Source organism: Mobula hypostoma, chromosome 17, assembly GCF_963921235.1.
Source record: "Mobula hypostoma chromosome 17, sMobHyp1.1, whole genome shotgun sequence".
Lineage (NCBI taxonomy): Eukaryota > Metazoa > Chordata > Chondrichthyes > Myliobatiformes > Myliobatidae > Mobula > Mobula hypostoma.
In genome coordinates this window covers 54,989,751-55,006,354 of record NC_086113.1, presented here as the reverse complement: position 1 = coordinate 55,006,354, position 16,604 = coordinate 54,989,751, and the positions used below count along the sequence as shown (strand labels likewise).

The window sequence follows — 16,604 nt, the reverse complement described above, 5'->3', positions numbered from 1 at the left end:
GCTCCTGCCTCACTGACCTGATGTCTGTATACCTCAACTTAATTTTGTCCTCCTTGGTTCAGTCTCTTCTGAACCCCATTCATGACACTTCACACGTTCGATCACTTTAAGTTCCCTGGCCCTGATCACCTCATTTTCACTACAAATGTCTAGTCCCTATAAACTTCTATCCTCCATCAGGAAGGCCTTAAAACTATCCACTTCTTTCTATAAAACAGACTTAACAAGTTCCCCTTCACCACCATTCTCCTCTTGCCTGTCAGAACTGAATCTCACCGTTAATAATTTATCTCTCACCTCCTCCCACTTTACCCATATCCAAGGTGTAACCAAAGGCATATGCCGGGACCCCAGTTCCACCTGCCTTTTCATCAGCTATGTGGATCAATCCATGTTCCAAGCCTACAGTGTTAATGCTCCTCAAGTCTTTCTCCTCTACATTGACGAATGTATTGGTGCTGCTTCAAGCATCCATGCTGAGCTCATCAATTTCATCAACTTCGCCTCCTGCTTCCACCCTTCTCTGAAATTTACCGGATCCATCTCTGATACCGCCCTTCCCTTTCTTTGTCTCTCTGTCTCCATCTCCGGAGACAGACTGTCTACTGATAAACCTAATGAATCTCACAGTTACCTTGTCTATACCTCTTCTTACCCTGTCACTTGTAAAGATCCTATTAATTTTCTTCGTTCCTCCATCTCTGCTGCATTTGTTCTTAGGATGAGGATTTCCATCCCAGAATATCTGAAATATCCTTTTTCTTCAAAGCACAGGGTTTCCCTTCCACTGTCATTGATGCCTCATCTGCATCTCCTCCATTTCCCTCACATCTGCCCTCACACCATTCTTTGCTATAATAGGTGGAGAGTTTCTCTTGTCCTTAACTGCCATCCACCAAGTCTCCCTATCCAGTGTATCATCCTCCATAGATTCTGCCTTCTTCAACAGGATCCTATCACTAAGCACATCAACTAAACCCACCAACCCCCCATTCTCCATTTTTCCCAGGGATTAGTCTCTTTGTGACTCCATTGTCCACTTGACCCTCCCCGCTGATCTCCCTCCTGGCATTTATCCCTACAAGGGTGGGAATGTGCTACACCAGGCCCTACACCTCCTCCCTCACCACCATTCAGGGCTCTAATCAGTCCTTCCAGGTAAGGTGACACTTCATCTGTGAGTCTGTTGAGGTCATCTACTGTATCCAGTACTTGTGGTGTGGCTTTCTCTACATTAGTGAGACTCGACGTAGCTTGGGGACCACTCCTTCGAGCACCTTCACTCCATCAGCCACAAAAGGTGGGTGTACCGTGTGGCCGCCCATTTCAATTTGACTTCCCATTCCTATTCCATTATGTCAGTCCCTGGCCTCCTCTACTGCATCATGAAGCCAAACTCAGGTTGGAGGAGCAACACACCCATATTCCATCTGGTCGTGTCCAACCTGATGGAATGAACAACTTCTGGTAAGTTCTGCCCGCTCATTCCTTCTCTCTTCTTCCTTTCTCCATTATGGTTACTCTCTCTCCCCTCTCTTCTTCTCATCTGCCCATCACCGTTCTCTGGTTCCCCTCCTTTTCCATTTCTTTCATAGTCCACTTTTTCCTATTAGATTCCTTCTTCTTCAGCTCTTTAACTCCTCCACCTATCACCTCCCAGCTTCTTATTTCATTCACCCCTTCCCCAACCACGCACCCTTTTCCTCACCTGGTTTCACTTATCACCTCCCAGCTTTCACACCTTCCTCTTCCCCCACTTCTTTATTCTGGCTTCTTTCCCCTTCCTTTCCAATCCCCGATGAAGGCTCTTGGCCCCAAAATCTGACTATTTATTCCCCTCTGTAGATACTACCTGATTTGTTGAGTTCCTCCAGCATTTTGTGTGTGTTGCTCTGGATTTCCAGCATCTGCAGAAACTCTTGATATTTTTAGACCATAGTCATGAGGTGAATACAGCAACTTTGCACCAATGAGCAATGAAACAGATTTCAAAAAGCTTTTGGATAAGGATGATATTAGCTATCCAATTTCTGCATTTACCCTCCATTCTGTAGGGGCTGCGAGTAGCCTTCCAGTTTGTGCAAGCACAACTCCACATATCAGCTGTCCAGCCAAATCCAGCCCACAGGATCAATGACTCCAGGGGAGCTGAGGTCACTAATCCTGCCAGTTAGGAACCAAGGTGAACCTGTTTGCTGTGGTGCAGTACCTTGCTGCTATTTTGTGTCAACCAAGTATACTACCTTTGTTTTGATTTGGTATCTTTCATCATTTGTTTCTGGTCAGAATTTTATCCTTCAGTTTAAAATAATTCACCACAATATTTTGCAATGAATTTTTACCTTTTTAGGTAGGTTGGGCAAACTTGGGCTGTTTTTTCTTGAACAAAGGTTCTGAACCTATGGTCCATGGACCCCTTGCAAAATGGTATTGGTCCATGGCATAAAAAAGGTTGGGAACCCCTGCACTAGAGTGTCAGAAGTTGAGGGGACACTGGATAGCCATTTATAAAATAATGAGAGACAAAGACAGGGTGGAGTGTCAGAACCTTGTTCCCAAGGTAGAAATGTAAACAGAGAACATACGTTTAATGTGAAATGGGGACAGTTTAAAGGAGATGTAAGTGCAAGGTATGTTTTTTCCACTGTGAGTTTTGGGTGCTTGGATCCGATAGCCAAACATAGCAGAGGCAATAGATAGACTGTTCAGTGGACACTTGAAGATTCAGGGATATAGATCACAAAATATTCAGATTCAGATTTATTTATTTATCACATGTACATACCCAGAAATATACAGCGAAATGCAACATTTGTGTTAACAACCAACACAACTTAAGTTTGCGCTGGGAGCAACTCACAAATGCACCACGCATGCTTGGGCAATGCGGTATGGCCATAATGCTTGGCAGAACTACATAGAACACAACAAGCAACAAAACATCAGCAAAACAAGCCCCTTTCTTCCATCCCACTCACTCCACACACCCACACACAAACAGACATTCCTCCAGCCCCAGGGCAGGCCTCTGGGCCTCCATCCTACAGTGGACTCATAGACTCGGAGACAACGGGCCTCCATCTTCTCCACTGCACTCTCAGACTCGTAGATCCAGGGCTTCAGCAATTAGGCTTCAACTTCTAGACTTCCAATTATCCTCTATGCTTCAATCTTCACTATCAGCCCCCAGACCTGCTAACGATGGCATCATGAACTCTAGGCCTTGGACTCGGGATTCCCCAATTTGCATACCTAGAAATCACTGGCCCCATGACTCCTCCTCGCAAGGCCACCAGCCCTCATCCTTGCTGCTTCTCAGCTATAGCACTTTCCAGCACGACAGCCACGAAGGTGCTTCAGCACACATCTACATCACTAGCCTTTGAGTGTGGAGCGGAGGCCTACACTCCAGATTTCTTTTGTCACCCTGTCCACGTCACTGGCCATCAAACAAGGCGCACAGAGCTGAGGGCTAGAGTCCAGCCTGACCTCTAATTCCTTCACATCCCTGTACCTAAACCCTAATCTGACCTCTAATTTGTCCATAATCCCTAACTAGACTCCTGACTCCTTTCTCTGTCCCAAAACCATCCCTACTAACTTAAAAAAACAACTATGTCTGAACCACAATCTCGATGGAGGCTGTAGCTTGGCACTATCTTGACTGGAAAGATTTCATTTAATTTGGCATCATGTTCAGTGCAGACATGGTGGGTTGAAGGTCCTGACCCTATTTTGTACTATTTTACAATATGTTCAAATTTCATCTGACTATGGAACAACTGGTGCAAATTTGTGACTTGGATTATGTGAAGTTGAGCTACTTGTGGGTTACAGCAGCAATGTGAGATTTACTCTGCAGCCAAACTCAAACGAAAAGTTGGGAACTGGTTTATCTCACATGATTTCCTTTTAGGTGAAATGGTACAAAGCCTGAGACTTCTGCCAACACCAGTAATAGACTAGTAAAGTGTGAGTTAGCTCTCAATGTGCCTTCAGCCATTCTCCTAGTCTTCATGGACAAGTCATTCTTTGAATGATTCCCAGCGGACCAGACTAGTTTTAATTGTTCACAGCTGTCGAGGTCTGAATGTCAGGTGTTTTTATGCTGTTGTTGCTGATTATTTCAAAGTCGCTTAGCAATTGAGTGTGTGGTTATTGCCTTTGTAAAACAATATATCACTCCTATTTGCAAATATTGAATATTCCTTACTAGGATGCATTGAGCAAATCCACAGGAGAAACCTTGTTCCACTGCTTAGTAAAACAAAAGGGGCAGTGTGCTTTTCAAAGGAAGGAAGCAAAACGGCAGCACTTCCGGACAACTGATGTTTCTTTATCTTAATGCCAAGTTGACCATGAAAGTGAAAGCTAAGCAGGAAATTACCCAGGGTGACAGTGGTTGAGTTCCAACTGTATTCAGGCCTAATCAGGTGTGTCCTGTTCTTTTCTCTTGCAGCATCTGTCTATCATGGATGACGTACCATATGCAATTTCAAGATCATTAGGGTTTGAAAGGCGTTATTTGTCTTTATGGTCCACAGGAATTGCCACCTATCATTTAACTTGGAGGGAATTCTGGTGATTTTTGTCACTTTGAAGCACCCACATGTGCAGACCCCAGCAACATCCTTTGTTGAAGTGAATACATAAGGAAATATTGCATTCACTATGGGCTTTACAGAATTCCTCCGCTTCTGGATTATTTCAAACTCAAATGATTGTTATAAGGATGAGAAACACTGTAATTCAAAGTCCATTTATTATCAAAATATGTATGCAGTGTACAACCCTTCCCTAAAGACAGCCACAAAACAAAGAAAATCATGGAACCCCTTCAAAGATAAACATCAACCCCTCCCCGTGTACAAAAAAAAACAAATCACACAAACAGCAACATGAAAAATGAGCGAAAAGTACAGAATACGAAACACAAAACCGAATGAGTCCAGTTCAGCTCAGTGTTCGTTATCTGCAGGCTGCCCAAAATAGCAGCAAAAAAAAGGAGTAACCAGAAGGCAAGAGGAAAGGAGGAGTCATTGATAATGACTGATGATTGCATGTCTATTGTTGAGTGACTATCAGACTGCCCCTTGAGAACATAGTACATAGAACATTACTGCACAGTACAAGTCCTTTGGCCCATGACTCTCTCTTACTTCTGGTCATTGCCTGGAACTTCTGTGTGGATAACTGTTACTTGCCAATTACCAGTCCACACCTGAATGTTACACAGATTCCATTGCCTGTGAGTCCGAGCAGCTCTGTGAACTCAGAAGTACAAATTGGAAGGAAACAAGTCAAGCTGGCTGGTGTGCAGCCATCAGTGGGTATTTGCACTAATTACCCCACCTTGCAAGGATGCCATTGAAGAAGCGGCTGAGATTGTCCAGGCCCAGGGCACTGCCCTGAGAAACTCTAGCAGCAGTGTCCATCGGATGAGCTAATTGATCTCCAGTGACCATATCTATTTTTCACTGGCTTTACTCGGATTCTTTGATGGCATTCTTGATCGATGATGCCTTGGTTCCAAGGGACTGTGTTCTCCTCTGCCCCCAGACCCAGCTCATCCTCTGCTGAAACTCCCATTCATGTCCTTGTTAATTCTGCACTTGACTATTCTCATGTCTTTCTGGCTGGTCTCCCCTATCCTAAACTTCAGGTCTCCAAATCTCTGCCACCCAAGTCTTAATCCTCATGGCCCTGTTCAACAATCATCCTGTGCTTTACAACTTACATTGGGTCCTGGTGAAGCAAATCCCTTGTGGCCCTGCTTGCCAATTCTACGACCTCTACTGACGTTATGCTATATTGATTAGGCCACCTTGAATTTAACTGTCCTAACTGTGGACTCATCTGCCAAGATCCTAATCTCTGGACTTCCTGACTGAAACCTTTATGGTTCGTACTCCCTTCTCACAGGATTTATCTGATCAAAGCTGCCAGAAGACATTACTGCAGCTGTATGCTTTGTAATGACAAAAACAATTTGACTCCCCACCAACACCAATGACAGTTGTTGAAACCTGAGAGATAATAAAGGGAAAACAATTTTCCCTTGTATTACTTTTCTGACCTTCTTTGGTGAAATGATCAGTATGGATGGCAGGCAAAACAAACGTTTTCACTGTACTTCAGTACATGTGACAATAGTAAATCAATTATAGACAACAATTCCTGTGCCCTAGGCCCCTGACGCCATTAAATGTGCCTACACATTTCTGTTCCAGAGCGTAAGGAAAAAGGAGCAACACTAGGCCACTCGGCCTCTCAAGCCTGTCCCATTATTCAATAGGTATAGGTTTCAATAGGTACATTTAATGTCAGAGAAATGTATACAATTTACATCCTGAAATTCTTTTTCTTCGTAATCATCTATGAAAACAGAGTGCCCCCAAGAATGAACAACAGTTAAATGTAGAACCCAAAGCCCCCCACTCCCTCCTCCCACGCACAAGCAGCAGCAAAGCAACGGCCCTCCCCCACCAGCAAAAATGCATCGGCATCCCCCACCGAGCACTCAAGTGTGCTGCAAAGGATCAACAAAGACACAGACTTGCAGTACCCCAATGACTACTTGTTCATACCACAGGTTCTCTCTCTCCCCCTAATAAAGCAAAAGTAGATGTCCCCATTTCACAGCGAGAGGGGAGACATAACAGAACAACTCACTGATTTATGGTGTTTAAAAGTCTGTTGCATCACTTCTTCTGAGCTGTGTGCCTCTGGGCACACTGCCGACAGCAAGCCAACTACTTCCGATCTTCCTTGTTCGCCCGTGATGCATCAGTTGTCAGCGGCGGTATCAGCCTTGAAAACACCTGCCTTCAGAGCCATGAAAATCCAACACCCTGAAGGCGCGCTAGTCTTTAAGGCCGTGATCTTGGCATATCGAAAAGTGGCTGGTTGTGAGGCCCTGAAAGCGCGTCCCATTCCTGCAAAGAACTGAAGTCAGAGTGTAACTCCAAAAGAACCTTGGAAGGGAGAAAAAGAGATATCAAAGATAGAAATAGAGCTGTTTCCAAAGATGCAAACAAGGGAGTCGCTGCTTAGCGCCAACATCACTCAGCTCCGTCTTTGACCAGTATGCTAGGTCATTGAAAACATTTATTCAATCTGATCATGGCTTATCTACACTGGTTTCATCTCCTCTTCTGTACCAGATCCACATAAACCCCCAATTCCCTGGTTTTTGATAAACTTATCTAACTCCTTCTTAAATGTTTCCAATGACCTAGCATCCGCAACCCACCAAAGTAAAGGGTTACAGAGATTCACCACCCTATGCCAGAAGTCCCTGTGTACCATTAGGAAGCGTAGTAAGCAGTTACTTGCATATAAGAACTACTTAAAATGCAAGCAGGCCATTAAATGTTACTGCAAAGAAAATAATAATTTAACAGTATAATCTAAGAATTAAACAGTTGGATCCAACGAACCCCCATCCCCACCTTTGATTCTAAATCACACATTTAGAATCACTACATTTGAAAATTCAGAGGCAGAAAAACTTGTGGCATCTAACACGAGGAAATCTGCAGATGCTGGAAATTCAAGCAACTCACACAAAATGCTGGTGGAACGCAGCAGGCCAGACGGCATCCATAGGAAGAAGCACAGTCGACGTTTCAGCCCGAACAAGTGTTGCTTGTGGCACCTAAGTTACATATAAAATAATCAAAAACTACTTAACTTAGGTATATATTCTTCAAAGTATTCATAGAATACTTCATGGTTAGGCAGGTTAAAAGCACACTTATATGAATTTGAACTATTTTATTAATTGACCATTATACAAGTAAAAATCATGTAAATTATGATAAAGTATATCAGTATGAATATTAGCATTCCAAGTAAGTAAGGAAAATGTTAAAAATATAACAACAACTAACAGAAGAATAAACTTCATAATGTTCAGTAGTTGTCAACTTGCTTAAAGTCTTCTGGCTGGTTAGCGATTTGATCACTGTAGACCTGCAATGTAGGCACTGGGCCAAAAGGTTGCTATCATGTTAACCACAGTGCTTGTTGTCCTCATCAGGTACCATTTTAATGGCTGAAGTCTATCCACTTACTTTTACCTTCCACTTTCACCACTGAGTTGGTATTTAACAGCACTTGACAAGGACCATCGAGCTCCCAGTGGAACCTTATGTGGTTTCTTAATTAGGACTCACTCACCAGGAAGCTGGGGGTGGTGTTCTTCTGTTGGATCACTTCAAGTGGCAGAAACCACTAGTTTAGTTTTCCTGTTTGGGGTTGTTCTGATGCTACAGAAAATGATAAAAAGAGTTGCAGGCCATGGTACTGCTTCCTCATGATACTTAGACAGTCGTCATTTAATGATTCCATTGTTCGACTTGTCCTGATGACTCTGGGTGTTGTAACATAGAAACATAGATAATCTACAGCTCAATACAAGCCCTTCGGCACACAAAGCTGTACCGAACGTGTCCTTACCTCAGAAATTCCTTGGGTTACCCATAGCCCTCTATTTTTTTAAGCTCCATGAGTCTCTCAAAAGACGCTATCATTTCCACCTCCACCACTGCTGCTGGCAACCCATTCCACGCACTCACCACTCTCTGTGTAAAAAAACTTACCCCTGACATCTCCTCTGTACCTGCTTCCAAGCACCTTAAAACTATGCCCTCACAGGCTAGCCATTTCAGCCCTGGGAAAAAGCCTCTGACTATCCACACGATCAATGCCTCTCATCACCTTGCACACCTCTATCAGGTCACCTCTCATCCTCCGTCGCTCCAAGGGAAAAAGGCCGAGTTCACTCAACCTATTCTCATAAGGCATGCTCCCCAATCCAGGCAACATCCTTGTAAATCTCCTCTGCATCCTGTCTATGGTTTCCATGTCCTTCCTGTAGTGAGGCGACCAGAACTGAGCACAGTACTCCAAGTGGGGTCTGACCAGGGTCCTATATAGCTGCAACATTACCTCTCGGCTCTTAAACTCAATCCCACAGTTGATGAAGGCCAATGCACCTTATGCCTTCTTAACCATAGAGTCAACCTGCGCAGTAGCTTTGAGTGTCCTATGGACTCGGACCCCAAGATCCCTCTGATCCTCCACACTGCCAAGAGACTTAGCTCTAATGCTATATTCTGCCATCATATTTGACCTACCAAAATGAACCACCTCACACTTATCTGTGTTGAACTCCATCTGCCACTTCTCAGTTCAGTTTTGCATCCTATCAATGTCCCGCTGTAAACTTTGACAGCCCTCCACGCTATCCACAACACCCCCAACCTTTGTGTCATCAGCAAATTTACTAACCCATCCCTCCACTTCCTCATCCAGGTCATTTATAAAAATCACAAAGAATAGGGGTCCTAGAACAGATCCCTGAGGCACACCACTGGTCACCGACCTCCAAGAAGAATATGGCCCATCTACATCCATCTTTGCCTTCTGTGGGTAAGTCAGTTCTGGATCCACAAAGCAATGGCTCCTTGGATCCCATGCCCCCTTACTTTCTCAATAAGCATTGCATGTTGTGTCTTATCAAATGCCTTGCTGAAATCCATCTACAGCTTCACCTTCATCAATGTGTTTAGTCACGTCCTCAAAAAATTGAATTAGGCTTGTAAGGCATGACCTGCCTTTGACAAAGCCATGCTGACTATTCCTAATCATATTATGCCTCTCCAAATGTTCATAAATCCTGCCTCTCAGGATCTATTCCATCAACTTACCACCCACTAAAGTAAGGCTCATTGGTCTGTAATTTCCTGGGCTATCTCTACTCCCTTTCTTGAGTAAGGGAACAACATCCACAACCCTCCAATCCTCCGGAACCTCTTCTGTCCTCACTGATGATGCAAAGATCATCGCCAGTGGTTCAACAATTTCCTCCCTTGCTTCCCACAGTAGCCTGGGGTACATCCCGTCCGGTCTCAGTGACTTATCCAACTTGATGCTTTCCAAAAGCTCCACCACATCCTCTTCCTTGATATCTACATGCTCAAGCATTTTGATCTGCTGTAAGTTATCCCTACAATCGCCAAGATCCTTTTCTGTAGTAAATACTGAAGCAAAGTATTCATTAAGTACCTCTGCTATCTCCTCCAGTTCCATACACACTTTTCCACTGTCACACTTGATTGGTCCTATTCCCTCATGTCTTATCCTCTTGCTCTTCACATACTTATAGATTGCCTTGGGGTTTTCCTTATTCCTGTCTGCTAAGGCCTTCTCATGGCCCCTTCTGGCTCTCCTAATTTCATTCTTAAGCTCCTTCCTGCTAGCCTTATAATCTTTGAGATCTGTATCATTACTTAGCTTTTTGAACCTTTCGTAAGTTTTTCTTTTCTTCTTGACTAGAGTTACAACAGCCTTTGTACACCACCGTTCCTGTACCTTTCTCTGTCTCATTGGAACGTACCTATGCAGAACTCCACACAAATAACCCCTGAACATTTGTCACATTTCTTCTGTACGTTTCCCTGTGAACATCTGTTCCTAATTTATGCTTCCAAGTTCCTGCTATTAGCCTCATATCTCCCCTTACTCCAATTAAACATTTTCCTAACTTGTCTGTTCCTATTGCTCTCCAATGCTATGGTAAAGGAGATAGAATTGTGATCACTATCTCCAAAATGCTCTCCCAGAGAGAGACCTGACATCTGACCAGGTTTATTTCCCAATATCAGATCAAGTGCAGCCTCTCCTCTTGTAGGCTTATCTTCCTGAGCACAGCTAACAAACTCCACCCCATCTAAACTCCTCACTCTAGGGAGGTGCCAATCAATATTTGGGACATTAATATCTCCTACCACAATAACCCTGTTATTACTACTCTTTTCGAGAATCTGTCTCCCTATCTGTTCCTCGATGTATTATTGGTTGGTCTATAAAAAAACACCCAGTAGAGTTATTGACCCCTTCCTGTTCCTAACTTCCACCCACAGAGACTCCATAGATAACCCCTCCATAACTTCCTCCTTTTCTGCAGTCACGACGTTATCTCTGATCAACAGTGCCACGTCCCCACCTCTTTTGCCTCCCTCCCCGTCCTTTCTGAAACATCTAAACCCTGGCACTTGAAGTAGCCATTACTGCTCCTGCCCCGTCCAAGTCTCTGTAAAGGCCACAACATCATGGCTCCAAGTACTGATCCATGCTCTAAGCTCATCCGCTTTGTTCATAATACTCCTCGCATTAAAATAGACACATCTCAAACCATTGGTTGGAGCACGTCCCTTCTCTATCACCTCCCTCTCGCACTGACTCTAAGCTTTCTCTGTCCGTGAGCTAACCTCCCTTTCCTCCGTCACTTCAGTTCGGTTCCCACCCCCCAGAAATTCTAGTTTAAACTCTCCCCAATAGCCTTTGCAAACCTCCCCACTAGGATATTGGTCCCCCTGGGATTCAAGTCATAGTCATAGTCATACTTTATTGATCCCAGGGGGAAATTCCTTTTTGTACAGGTCCCACCTGCCCTAAAAGAGGTCCCAGTAATCCAGAAATCTGAATCCCTGCCCCCTGCTCCAATCCCTCAGCCACGCATTTATCCTCCACGGCATTCTATTCCTATACTTTTCATTCCTATGCACAATGAAAAGGCCATTCAATGTTCATCAATCGACATAATTCCTGAAGAACACTCCCAGTGAAATGTGTTCACTGGTCAGAGTCAATGTGACAGGGCAATCCCCATCTAGGAATATAGAATATAGTCCTTGACCAGTGGCGTGTGTGTGTGTGTGTGTGTGTGTGTGTGTGTGTGTGTCTTTCCTTGATGGAATAACTTCCACCCTTCTTGAAAATACGTACACTATTACCAGTATGTATGAGTCCACTTGTGAGTGTAAAAAATGGATCAGGTGGGGCTTTTTCCGCTGCTCCAGGATTTGCTTTCTTGCATGTCATGCATCTTTCAAATGTCTGTTAAGCTTGTGCCCTGAACTTTGGAATCCACAACCAGTGGGAGAATCTGTTGATCATCATTTGCAATCCACTGTGTCCCAGGGAGCGTATCTGCTCTGCTAGATAATCTTGTTGTCATGGTTCAGTCCGGTCCGCAGGCTCCGGACTCTGGGTCTTCTGGCTGTCCCTTGTTTCAGTTGCACTTAACCATAAGCACCTGGTGCTCATCTTGGGGCTGGGAATATAAGTGGCCCTGGGATAGAATGTGGTTGCTGAGTTGTCTCATCAGTCTCCCCTTGGAGCAACACACCGGTGGAAAGCTAGTGCAGTCATCGAGATATGGACTCGGCTGTTTCATAGCCCGCCGAGGTTACCGGCCGCCTTGAGTCTTAGAGCCACCCTGGATCTAGCTCCCTTCCTGTCCCTTGCCTCCATCGAGTAAGCTTGGCCGATTGCTGTTACCCTGCGGTTGGTTCTGTCCCTTCCTGTCCCTTGCCTCTGTCGGCCTCCAAGAACCCATGCCACATCACGTCTTTGCCTGGTCTCCAAGAACCCGAGCCTCGTCATGTCTTCGCCTGGTCTCCAAGAATCTGGTTTCTGGTTCCTGTCCCTACTCCTGGTCTGCGTCCTGTCCCATCATTTAGTTTTGTCCATTCCTGTTCCTAGTACTTCAGTGTCTGTGTCTTGCATTTTGGTCCGCCATCAATGCCCCCCATTGTGACAGAATGACCCAGCCATTCATGGACCCAGCCACGCAGACACTGTCGTCTAACTCCCGTCACCCTGGGTTCCCTCCTGATTGAATACCCCACCTGCCTGAGTCATCCTTAGTCCTGGAGAGCCTCTTCGGTCACCTGGAGGCTCTCATAGAAGGGAGGATACTGTCATGGACCGGACCGGTCCGCAAACTACGGGTTTTCCGGCTGTTCCTTGTTTCGGTTGGACCTAACCATAAGCACCTGATGCTCATCTTGGGGCTGGGAATATAAGTGGCTCTGGGATCGAGGGTGGTTGCTGGATTGTCTCGTCAGTCTCCCCTTGGAGCAACCCACCTGTGGAAGGCTAGTGCAGTCATCAAGATATGGATTTGGTTGTTCCATAGCCCACCGAGGTTACCGGCCACCTCGAGTCTTGGAGCCATCCCCGGACCTAGGTCCCTTCCTGTCCCTTGCCTTTGTCGGCCTCCAAGAACCCGAGCCTCGTCACGTCTTCGCCTGGTCTCCAAGAATGCGAGCCTCGTCACGTCTTCGCCTGGTCTCCAAGAATGCGAGCTTTGCCACGTTTTCGTCTGATCTCCAAGAACCCGAGCCTTGTCTCGTCTCCACCTGGTTTTGGGGTCCGAACCCGAGTCAAGACCCAGGTTCTGGGTCCTTATCCAGTCTCTGGTTCGGAGTCCACGCCCAGGCTCCTTGTTCCCATGCCCTCATCCTGGTCCTGCTTCCCTAGTCTAGTCTGTGTTCCTGTCCCTACTCCTAGTCTGCGTCCTGTCCCATCATTTAGTTTTGTCTGTTCCTGTTCCTGGTACTTCAGTGTCTGTGTCTTGCATTTTGGTCCACCATCAACACAACACCGTGCCCCCCACCCCCCCGGCCATTGTGACACTTGTATGTTCATCTGCAATACAAAATTCAACTTCATTTCCATAATTCCAGTCATCAGGTTCACTATATATGTTCTTGGCACTTATATTTCTGTTATCCCTTCCTCTGCTTCCTCTTTTTACATTTCCACAGCTTTTCACTGTAGTCACTTTGGAGTGGCTTTTACATTTCAATGCAGCAACTTCTGACGGCAGTTGTATAACATGCACAAGTGGGCCATTCTTGATTGGAGTTCTTACAGCTGTAAGAAATCCTCTTTGTTTTCTTAAGTCTGTAAAATCAGGAACAACTCCAAAAGTGTATCAAGAATCAGCGTAGATATTAGATGATCTTCTTTCTGCCAACTTACAGGCTTCAGTCAAAAGTTATACAGATACAGCATTCTTCCTGATGCCTGTACTTCAGTTTCAGAGGCAATGGCCTATCTAGCCATGCAAATTCTTCTCTCAGCCATTGAGAGGCAATCAGTGTACAGATCTTTGGCAGAGTAATAACCCACAGAACACTGTTGTCTCCATGTCCTTGAGTTAAGGCTGCCATTATGTGTTTCTTGTTAACATGCAGGGTAAACGATTTACCTGTATCAAGGATTTTTAATGTAGATGCAGTACAAAATGTCACCTTTAAAGTCTGTAATGCTTTTAGTTGTTCTACATTAAGAGTCACAGGGGCGTCTGAGCACCTACTGCCTTTCAGCATATTGTTGGTGGATCTGCCACCAGCTTGTTTGACACTTCCCCACCCTAGGTAGGTGAAGTCGGAGAAGTTATCAAAAAGGTAAGATCAGCGTCAGTGCCAGATCCGAACAGAATTCCTTACAAGCTTTACAAAAAACTTTGTATGTTAAAGATCCTGTGGAACCCATTGAGAACTGCCTGGAAAAATCCCATCAAATTGGCTGTGGCGTGTTTGTCCCCAAAGGGCAGAACTCCAGTTCCAATTACCAGTTCAGCAGCATTGCATAGCTGAATGTTGAAGGAAAGTCTTCTCTGTCATGGCTAAGAGGATGACCAGCTACCTCAGGGGCAATGGATTGACACCAGCTGTCAGAAGGCAGGAGTTCCAGGCTTCCCAGGGTGTAACATTGATATGGGACTAGATCCAACAAGCCAAGCATGAGGTAGGTGACCTCCACGTCATGTGGCTGGATCTTGCATATGCCTGTCGATCAGTGCCTCATCAGCTCATCAACTTTGCGATGGAGTTCTTTTACATTCCCCACTGCATTAAAGGCCTGGTTTCTGATTACTTCAGTAACCTCCAGATGGGCTTCTCTTTTCAAGACTTTACAATGGGGTGGCAGCAGCCCGAAGTAGGAGTCACAATGGGATGTTCCACCTCTCCTGTCCTGTTTGTGGCAGCCTTCGAGATCATCACTACTGAAGCAAGGCAGGTGGCCGGAGGGATGAAGCTACAGTCAGGACAGAGGCTTCCTCCACTGAGGAGGCAGTACACCACAGAGTGCTCTGATAGGCAGATGGGAAAATTAGCACAGAGAAAGCTTGCAGAGAGCCTGGCCAGAATCGACTAGGGCCAACTACCCAGAAAGGATAAAGTTTGGTGCTACCAGTTCACACTATACCAAAGGGCGATGTGACCCCTGAAAATGTGTAAAATTCCCTCATCAATGGCCAGTAGGATGGATGGGATCGCCAACTCGTGCATCTGGAAATGGCAGGGGCTGCCTCGGACACTGGGCTCTTCGAGAAAAACATGTTACAGTTGTCATGAGATCCATCAGCCTGGGCTACAAGCAGGAGAAAACACGACTGGTCGTTGAGCTGAGGGAGTCCTCCTGGTGAGGAATGCCAATGCCTTAAATCCACACTGGATATAAATGGAGAGCTCAAGCTGAAGTAGATCAGGCCATCAGCAGGCTGCTGCACCAAGAGGTTATCGGCAAATACAGGCTGGACATGCAGAACTTGGCGGAGGGGAGGGGAGGTGGTGCAGGAGGTGACAGGGATGGAGCAGGAGTGCTACGGGGTGAAGGCAGTGAAGCTGGACATGGGAGGGTCCCCCAAACAGATCATCCAGCCGGTCTGACCTGTGGAAGGTCCCTCGAGTCAGACTCAGCTTCCTCATCAGGGCAACCTATGACACCTTGTCCTGCCCCCAAAATCCTCAGCAGTGAGGATAACTGCCCCTTGCATGATACCACCAATGCCAACCTCCAACACCTCCTGGCAGGATGCAAGACTGCACTGTCCCAAGATCGCTACAAATAGCAGCATATCCAGGTCCTGAAGAAGCTGGTGGAGGTCCTGGAGACCAGCAGGTGGGATGCAAGAAGCAGACTTTCCCCAGCAGGATGACAAGCATCCCACTTATTAAGGCTGGTAAGAGTGCTGAATGCGGCCGTAGAAGAGCTCTTTCAGGATACCTCTCCACAGGCAAGGGGTGGAACATGAGGGCAGATCTCGGCAGTCAATTACATCTCCCCACAGAAATCAACACCAGCTCTCTCTGCCCAGACATAGCAGTCCATGGCCACCGAGACAGTCCTCACTGAGTTAACCATGCCATGGGAGGAAGGAGTGGAGGCTGCCCACAAGCAGAAGAGGCTGCAGTTCTCAGGCCTGGCAGCTAGCTGGAGGACCATCATCTACCCTGTGGAGGTAAGATGCTGCGGCTTCGTTTGTGCATCAATGACAAGGTTACTCCATGATATGGCAGTGACTGGAGTGAGGCTCAGGAGGGCCACCAGAGACTTGGCTGAAGAGGCAGAAAAGGGCAGCTCCTGGCTGTGGCTGTGGAGGAAGGACAGAAACTGGGGGACAGACTAAGCCCACTGAAAGCTGCAGGGAGTGACAGGGAGATGTCCGTACCTCTTCTTTGCCACCAGGAGATGCGCCAGGGCTAAGGGAGCAAAACATCAATGAGCAGTGGTCCCTGGTTGAGGACCCTGCAGCTGACCTAAGGACACTATTGGAGATGCGGCAGGCAGCAATGCCGAGCAGGAAACATCTTCCCGGAAATCTCATTGAAGATCGCTCGTATTTTTCGTCCAGACTTTTTCATTAATTTTATCAAACTGAGATGTTTTATTCAGGTTAGATTTCTTAATAGGTCTCATGACTTTAGCTGTTGTTTTGATTCAATCTTAATTCATAATTA

The 16,604-nt window shown here is 45.8% G+C and overlaps 1 long non-coding RNA gene across 1 annotated transcript; it reads right to left on the bottom strand.

The window, feature by feature from the left end:
• Window positions 1–2,132: 2,132 nt before the first annotated feature.
• Window positions 2,133–8,165, bottom strand: LOC134357745 (uncharacterized). The gene is made up of 3 exons (XR_010020718.1): window positions 8,076–8,165; window positions 7,566–7,657; window positions 2,133–6,974 (listed from the first exon to the last, which is right to left on the bottom strand). It is a non-coding gene; the product is annotated as an uncharacterized LOC134357745 (long non-coding RNA).
• Window positions 8,166–16,604: the final 8,439 nt, after the last annotated feature.